This window comes from Nerophis ophidion, linkage group LG06 (genome assembly GCF_033978795.1).
Source record: "Nerophis ophidion isolate RoL-2023_Sa linkage group LG06, RoL_Noph_v1.0, whole genome shotgun sequence".
NCBI classification, from domain to species: domain Eukaryota; kingdom Metazoa; phylum Chordata; class Actinopteri; order Syngnathiformes; family Syngnathidae; genus Nerophis; species Nerophis ophidion.
Window position 1 is genome coordinate 22220864 of NC_084616.1, and position 8805 is coordinate 22229668.

The 8805-nt window shown below is 43.9% G+C and overlaps 1 protein-coding gene across 4 annotated transcripts in view; it reads left to right on the forward strand.

Annotated features, from left to right (window-relative positions):
* The first annotated feature begins 2177 nt into the window (after positions 1 to 2177).
* The window catches only part of atp2b3b (ATPase plasma membrane Ca2+ transporting 3b), a 184826-nt gene continuing 178198 nt past the window's right edge, over positions 2178 to 8805 (forward strand). For 2 of the 4 annotated variants that reach the window (XM_061903090.1, XM_061903091.1), the window contains exon 1: positions 2180 to 2335. The gene's annotated coding sequence lies outside the window, so the exon portion shown is untranslated. Of the gene's footprint in view, positions 2336 to 8805 lie in introns of all 4 variants that reach the window. The other 2 variants (XM_061903092.1, XM_061903089.1) reach the window with 2 other exon arrangements.

Below are 8805 nucleotides of genomic sequence, written 5' to 3' on the forward strand. Positions count from 1 at the left end.
ACCCTTTTGCGCGTGCGCCGTCTTCGTTTTGGCACTTTGGGGGCGTGTATGCTTAGACGGCCCCTCCTTTCTGATTGGTCAGGCGAAAAAAAACTCAGGGCCAATCAGAAGTATAGCAGGGCGGGTCATCGTCAATATGTATCAAGATTATACAGCTCCTGTCGACAAACAAATTCTAAAAAGTCAAAATTTAGTGGAATTGCGGAAAATGCCAATTGAATATTATCTAAAAGTATTTGAAGAAGGTAATGTCTCATCTGTTGAAAGAACATCACATAGTTAAAGGCCTACTGAAATGAGATTTTCTTATTTAAACGGGGATAGCAGGTCCATTCTATGTGTCATACTTGATCATTTCGCGATATTGCCAAATTTTTGCTGAAAGGATTTAGTAGAGAACATCCACGATAAAGTTCGCAACTGTCGGTGTTAAGAGAAGTCACAAACGATGACGTCGCAAGTGAAAGGGGCTCCCCACATATTCACATTGTTTTTAATGGGAGCCTCCAACAAAAAGTGCTATTCGGACCGAGAAAATGTCAATTTCCCCATTAATTTGAGCGAGGATGAAAGATTTGTGTTTGAGGATATTGATAGCGACGGACTAGAAAAAAAAAAAAATCGAGTACAAAAAAACGCGATTGCATTGGGACGGATTCCGATATTGTAGCGCCTGGACATTAACACATCCGACACGTACGTAGGATTAACCGAAGGAGCGTTCAAAACAAGATGGAATAATCACAACGCCTCCTTTAGAAACCAGACTTTGCGGAATTCTACAGAACTCAGCAAACACATTTGGAACCTCAAAGACAATAATGTTGAATATTCAATAACATGGCAAATTCTTGCATCCAGCACACCTTACAACAGTGGTAATAAAAGATGCAACCTATGCTTAAAAGAGAAACTGTTTATTATATATCATCCAGATCTATCATCCCTTAACAAGCGCAGTGAAATCATTTCAACATGCCGACACAGACGGAAACACCTCCTAGGTAACACATGAGCCAATCACCATGCCCCTGTATATATATATATATATATATATATATATATATATATATACATATATATACAATTATTAATATTATTAAAGGTAAATTGAGCAAATCGGCTATTTCTGGCAATTTATTTAAGTGTGTATCAGACTAGTAGCCCTTCGCATTAATCAGTACCCAAGAAGCAGCTCTTGGTTTCAAAAAGTTTGGTGACCCCTGCTCTGATCAGTATCGGACCATCTCTGTGGAAAAGTACTTGGTCGACTACAAAAGTTTATCCCCTCTGACTGACACTTTATTTACATACACAGTTAGCTAGCAGCTAACTGAATGTGCATACACAGTGTGGAGATGCTCCCTTTAGTTAATACTCATCACCTCCATTGTGGCAAACAAACTACATGTGGGGGGGGGGGGGGTGTATATTGTAGCGCCTGGAAGAGTTAGTACTGCAAAGGGTTCTGGGTATTTGTTCTGGTGTGTTTATGTTGTGTTAAGGTGCGGATGTTCTCCCAAAATGTGTTTGCCATTCTTGTTTGGTGTGGGTTCACAGTGTGGCGCATATTTTTAACAGTATCAAAATTGTTTATATGACCACCGTCAGTATGATCTGTATGGCTGTCGACTAAGTATGTCTTGCAGCCTTCTGTGTGTGTGTAGGGGACACTAAAGACAATGCCTATAAGGCACATTATCAATATAGATGAGTAACTAAAGGGAAGTTGAGAGGATTGACAAGTATGATAGTGGTGAATGCGCCGCTGTATAATATCGGCGGGCCAGCCTTAATGTTAATTTGATATTGTCTCAGGGGCCAAATGAAATTATTAATGCTGAAATTCTGACAACTGACGTTTCAGCATTAAGGATAGTTTACGCCATTTACTCAAGCGTTCTTCTTCTCCTCCTCTTTGGCCTTGCCGTTTAACCATCCAACAAACGCCATGGGAACATCGCCCCCTGGAGTTACAAATTCCGATGGGTAACAGATTTCGGTGCAACACCGGCAATATACCCTTCACTGTGCTGCGGTGTGTCCGCTGTCGTCACCACGCAGAGGAGGCGGAGAGGGCGGGCGGGGGGTGACGTAGGCACCCTCCCTCCTCCTCCTCCCTCCTCCTCCCCCCTCCTCCTCCTGCTGCTGCTGCCTGGATGCTGCGAGCACGCTCCCGTGCGCGCGCGGGCTCCTCCTCCAGAGATGTCGCAGGAGCATCTCCTGTCAGCGCGGCCTTTCTTTGCTCCGCTCCTTTTCTTTGACACCTCGCCGCGTCGGAGCCCGGCGTCTTGATCATCTTCTCCATCTTCGCCATCGTCCATCATCGCCGGCGGTAAGCACCGGCACGGACTGTGCCATCCAACCCCCCCCCCCCCCCCCCCCCCTTCCCTCCATTCCCCCCCCCCTGCCTCATGCATGCAGGAGAGGTGTTTAAACCTCCACCGGCCCATCCTCTCTCGCTCTCCCGGTCTCCCCCTCTCCGACAACCGCAGAACCGGACCGACCCACGGTCGGGTGACAGCTAGCGCGGCGTGGAATATATTCATCAGCTCGTCTCTCATCCTTCCTCCCCTCCATAGGACTGTAGGCTGCAGCAGCCCGCGCGCACGCACGCATGCACGCACGGACCTCCTCCTCCCGCCCCCTCCCCTCTCATCCTGGCCGGGACCGTCCCCTTGCAAAGATTAACCCGGGGGAGAGGGGGGGCTGACGCGGATGTCCTTGAGCTCGGCCTGCACGGTGAGTCGCCGCGTCCCGTGCGTGCTGGCGTCCGTGCGTGGCTCCTGTTTACCCCGGCGTGCATGCGCGCGTGTGATTGGGGACGAGCACCCCTAGTGGCTTTTTTTCTTAACGGCCCTGCGTGCATACATCGCAGTGCGGGACATCTACCGTAATGCCCCTAATAATCGGCCCCATGACATTACGCGTCCTCCGTCGTCTTGTTTTCCCACTGCGTGTCGCACCTGCAGCGGCCACCCACGGCCCACGGAGGGGTCTCTTGTTCCATCCGGTAATGATATCATGGTCGGTGCCACCGGTAACCTTGTGAGAGGAGGGGGGGGGGGGGGGGGGGGGCTTGATGATGTCAGTGCGTGCGCACCTTGAAGCTATATAGTTGAATTTGAAGGTGGCGTCCTTAATATAGGACGCAGTCCCTTTGATGTTTGTGGAGCAGCACCGCCGCAGGATGATGATGATGATGATGACGATGATGATGATGCTCGGGCACGTCTGAAGGTGACCGGGAAAGGTCATTTGGTGCCTTGAATCGTAGTTTTGTTGCGCACGTGAGCACAGTGCACCTGCGCATTAGCCAGTATTAGTGTGCACGTGCGTGCGCGTCATTGGGTGGAGGTGCACAGGGGCTCACGTGGGAGGAATATGTGTGTGTGCGTCTTTTTTTTTTTTAATCTGACTTGACCCCCGAGCAAGGCAGTGCAGAAGACATATCCCTCCCCCCCCCCCCACCCCATAACACCCACTGTGCATGTCCGAGTATGTGGCTTTAGAGGCCTACTGAAACCCACTACTACCCACCACGCAGTCTGATAGTTTATACATCAATGATGAAATATTAACATTGCAACACGTGCCAATACGGCTTTTTTAGTTTACTAAATTACAATTTTAAGTTTTGTCTTGGAAACGTCGTGTAATGAGGACGTGTACGCAGGATGTCACAGGTAAAAGTCGTCTGCTTTAACCGCATAATTACACAGTGTTTTGTAGATCTGTGTTGCTGAATCTTTTGCAATTTGTTCAATTAATATTGGAGAAGTCACAGTAGAAAGATGGAGTTGGGAAGCTTTAGCCTTTAGCCACACAAACACACGGTGATTCCTTGTTTAAAAATTCCGGGAGCTGAAAAATTCCTATGGATCACAGCGAACATGGATCCCAACCGAATGTCAACCAGCAGGTTTCGGTGAGAAAATTGTGGTTAAAAAGTCGCCACTTACCGGATATCAGCTGAGCTTGTGCCGTCCGTACAGCTGCCATCGACACCCGTGAGACATGGCGTCAAGACAACTGTGGACACACCCCTCCGACTATCAAGTACTATTTAACTCACTAAAACACTAGCAACACAATAGAAAGATAAGGGATTTCCCAGAATTATCCTAGTGATTATGTTTAAAAACATCGGAATACGTCCCAATGATATCGCGTTTTTTTTTTAACTGTTTTTTTTTTTTTTTTTTTTTTCTAGTCCGTCGCTATCAATATCCTCAAACACGAATCTTTCATCCTCGCTCAAATTAATGGGGAAATTGTTGTTTTCTCGATCCGAATAGCTGTTTTTGTTGGAGGCTCCCACTAAAATCAATATGAACATGTGAGGAGCCCCCACACTTGCGACGTCATCGTCTGCGACTTCCGGTAAAGGCGAGGCTTTTTCAGGAAGTACCAAAAGTGGCTAAATTTATCGTCGATTTTCTCTACTAAATCCTTTCAGCAAAAATATGGCAATATCGCGAAATGATCAAGTATGACACATACAGTGGACCTGCTATCCCCGTTTGAATAAGAAAATCTCATTTCAGTAGGCCTTTAAAGGTGCGACCTGCATGTCAATCCATGCTGCATAATCTAATTTCATTTATCTTTTTTTGGGGATTATTATATTCATTTATACCATAATTTTGGGGGAGTTTTCGTGCATATTAAGGGCGTCAAAAAGGTGTTTAGACAGGGAGAATGATAATAATTATAATAACAATAATAAACATTGCAAGGGCCCTAAATATCCCCCACATACCAAGACTTTATTACTTTTTGCACATTTTTCTTACATTAAAAAAAAATTCCTCCTTGACAACATGTTGGGGGCCAACAAAAGTTGAGCCGCGGGCCACAAATGCCCCCCGGCAATCCCCCACCCCCCTGTGCCCCACTTTGCACTGGCATCAGACGACGCTACAGAGCCATAGATTAACTTTATTAACGTACTTTTGTGTTTTCATGTCCTGATATTGATAAGACGCCGCTAATGAACCCAAACTGCATTTGACTTTGTGTTGACCGGGGCCACATTTTGTAAGTTGGACTTCTTTCTGCTCCTTTTCACTCATGCTAAATGCTGCTTTTTATATATACAGTGGGGCAAAAAAGTATTTAGTCAGCCAGCGATTGTTTAAGTTCTCCCACTTAAAATGATAACAGAGGTCTGTAATTTTCATCATAGGTACACTTCATCTGTGAGAGACAGAATGTGAAAAAAAAAATCCAGGAATTCACATTGTAGGAATTTTAAAGAATTTATTTGTAAATTATGGTGGAAAATAAGTATATGGGCAACCATTCAAAGCTCTCACTGATGGAAGGAGGTTTTGGCTCAAAACCTCACGATACATGGCCCCATTCATTCTTTCCTTAACACGGATTAATCGTCCTGTCCTCTTAGCATAAAAACAGCCTCAAAGCATGATGTTTCCACCCCTATGTTTCACAGTAGGTATGATGTTCTTGGGATGCAACTCAGTAATCTTCTTCCTCCACAACGAGTTGAGTTTATACCAAAAAGTTATATTTTGGTTTCATCTGACCACATGACATTCTCCCAATCCTCTGCTGTATCATCCATGTATCCATTTCGGTATAAACTCAACTCGTTTGGAGGAAGAACAATACTGAGTTGCATCCCAAGAACACCATACCTACTGTGAAGCATGGGGGTGGAAACAATGCTTTGGAGCTGTTTTTCTGCTAAGGGGACAGGACGATTGATCCGTGTTAATGAAAGAATGAATGGGGCCATGTATCGTGAGATTTTGGAGCCAACACCTCCTTCAATCAGTGAGAGCTTTGAATGGTTGACCAAATACTTATTTTCCACCATAATTTACAAATAAATTATTTAAAATTCCTACAATTTGAATTCCTGGATTTTTTTTTTTCACATTCTGTCTCTCACAGTTGAAGTGTACCTATGATGAAAATTACAGACCTCTGTCATCATTTTAAGTGGGAGAATTTGCACAATTGGTGGCTGACTAAATACTTTTTTGCCCCACTGTATAAAAAGCAGCATTTAGCATGAGTGAAAAGGAGCAGAAAGAAGTCCAACTTATAAAATGTGGCCCCGGTCAACACAAAGTCAAATGCAGTTCGGGTTCATTAGCGGCGTCTTATCAATATCAGGATATGAAAACACAAAAGTACGTTAATAAAGTTAATCTATGGCTCTGTAGCGTAGTCTGATGCCAGTGTAAAGTGGGGCACAGGGGGGTGGGGGGGGGGTTTCAGGGGGCATTTGTGGCCCGCCGCTCAACTTTTATTGGCCCCCAACATGTTGTCAAGGGGGGATTATTTTTTTAATGTAAAAAAATGTGCAAAAAGTAATAAAGTCTTGGTATGTGTGAGATATTTAGGGCCCTTGCAATGTTTATTATTGTTATTATCATTCTCCCAATCGAAACACCTTTTTGAGGCCCTTAACACGCACGAAAACTCCCCCAAAATTGGATTTGTTTTTAAATGCTACAAACAGACATCATGTAATAAAACAACAGTATTTGTTAACCATTGTTGGGCCCCTAGTGTGTGAATGTGAGTGTGAATGTTGTCTGTCTATCTGTGTTGGCCCTGTGATGAGGTGGCGACTTGTCCAGGGTCTACAACTCCTTCCGCCTGGATGCAGCTGAAATAGTCTCCAGCACCCCCCGGGACCCCAAAAGGGACAAGTAGTAGAAAATGGATAGATGGATGGATGGATTAATGGATGGCCCGCAAGCGCCCACCTAGAGGGCCACCACAAAATATCAGTTTCCCAGCTGTGGGCCGTACTCAGTTGTAATACACTTTACAACCACTTGGCAATCTCAAACAAACAGACGAAGTCTGGAGCTAATGTCATAGAGAAGTTTCTTAAGCGCAAAAAATATAACTGTGTATTTTCATTTGCACTTTGTGGACATTTTTTCAAAGAAAGATATTCATGATTAATTTAGCCTATTTATTTCAGCACAACGTAATTATTATGTGAATGTCTGACTCCCTTCTTATTCAGTATATTTGGTTAGTAGTTGCCCTGTGATGAGGTGGTGACTTGTCCAGGGTGTACCTTGCCTTCCGCCCGTATGCAGCTGAAAAATGCCCAGCTACCCCCCGCGACTCCAAACGGGACAAGCGGTAGAAAATGGATGAATGAATGGATGGTTAGTAGTTATTTTTCTAATCAGCCTGACCTAAAACTAAGGTTTATGCGTTAAATAAATAATAATCTTTGGTATTAACACACATCTTCATATCATTTGACAAGGTTGTAAACTGTAAGTAAGTTAGATATAATTACTGAATATGATAAAAATCAGGGTAAATGTTAATATGTGAGTGGGCCCTGGGCCCCTCTGTTGTGGAAAAGCTGGCCCAGAGGTCAAAAAGGTTAAGAACCCCTGCATTAAAACTTTAAAACCGGCTTTGTGCTATAAGTGACTGATTATTATTAATAGTTATTGGTGTCAAAATCTTTTTCTCATTACATTACATCTTTATGCTCTTTTTTTTCCCCTCACATTTTTACTGTTGTTTATTTCTGACAATATCTCGCGGGCCAAGATGTCCGCAAATGGCCCCCTGGCCGCACTTTGTCGCTGACACAAAGTTTTGCGTTTAATAATATATATAATGTCTGTGGAAAGTAATTGTTGAAGCTTTGAAAGTGGAATTCTTTACCATTCTTGCTTGATGTACAGCTTAAGTCGTTCAACAGTCCGGGGTCTCTTCTGTCGTATTTTACGCTTCATAATGCACCACACATTTTCGATGGGAGACATGTCTGGACTGCAGGCGGGCCAGGAAAGTACCCCCACTCTTTTACTACGAAGCTACGCTGTTGTAACACGTGGCTTGGCATTGTTTTGCTGAAATAAGCAGTAGCGTCCATGATAACGTTGCTTGGATGACAACATATGTTGCTCCAAAACCTGTATGGACCGTTCAGCATTAATGGTGCCTTCACATATTTGTAAGTTACCCATGCCTTGGGCACTAATACACCCCCATACCATCACAGATGCTGGCTTTTGAACTTTGTGCCTATAACAATCCGGATAGTTATTTTCTTCTTTGTTCCGGAGGACACCAGGTCCAGTTTCCAAATATAATTTGAAAAGTGGACTCGTCAGACCACAGAACACTTTTTCACTTTGCATCAGTCCATCTTAGATGAGCTCGGGCCCAGCGAAGCCAGCGCCGTTCCTGGGTGTTGTTGATAAATGGCTTTCGCTTTGCATAATATAGTTTTAACTTGCACTTACAGATGTAACGACCAACTGTAGTTACCGACAGTGATTTTATGAAGTGTTCCTGAGCCCATGTGGTGATATCCTTTACACACTGATGTTGCTTTTTGATACGGTACCGCCTGAGGGATCAAAGGTCCGTAATATCATCGCTTACGTGCAGTGATTTCTTCAGATTCTCTGAACCTTTTGATGATTTTACGGACCGTAGATGGTAAAATCCCTAAATTCCTTGCAATAGCTCGTTGAGAAATGTTGTTCTAAAACTGTTCGACAATTTGCTTACAAATTGGTGACCCTCGCCCCATCCTTGTTTGTGAAGGACTTAGCATTTCATGGAAGCTGTTTTTATACCCAATCATGGCACCCACCTGTTCCCAATTAGCCTGCACACCTGTGAGATGTTCCAAATAAGTGTCTGATGAGCATTCCTCAACTTTATCAGTATTTATTGCCACCTTTCCCAACTTCTTTGTCACGTGTTTCTGGCATCAAATTCTAAAGTTAATGATTATTTGCACAAAAAACAAAGTTTATCAGTTTGAACATCAAATATGTT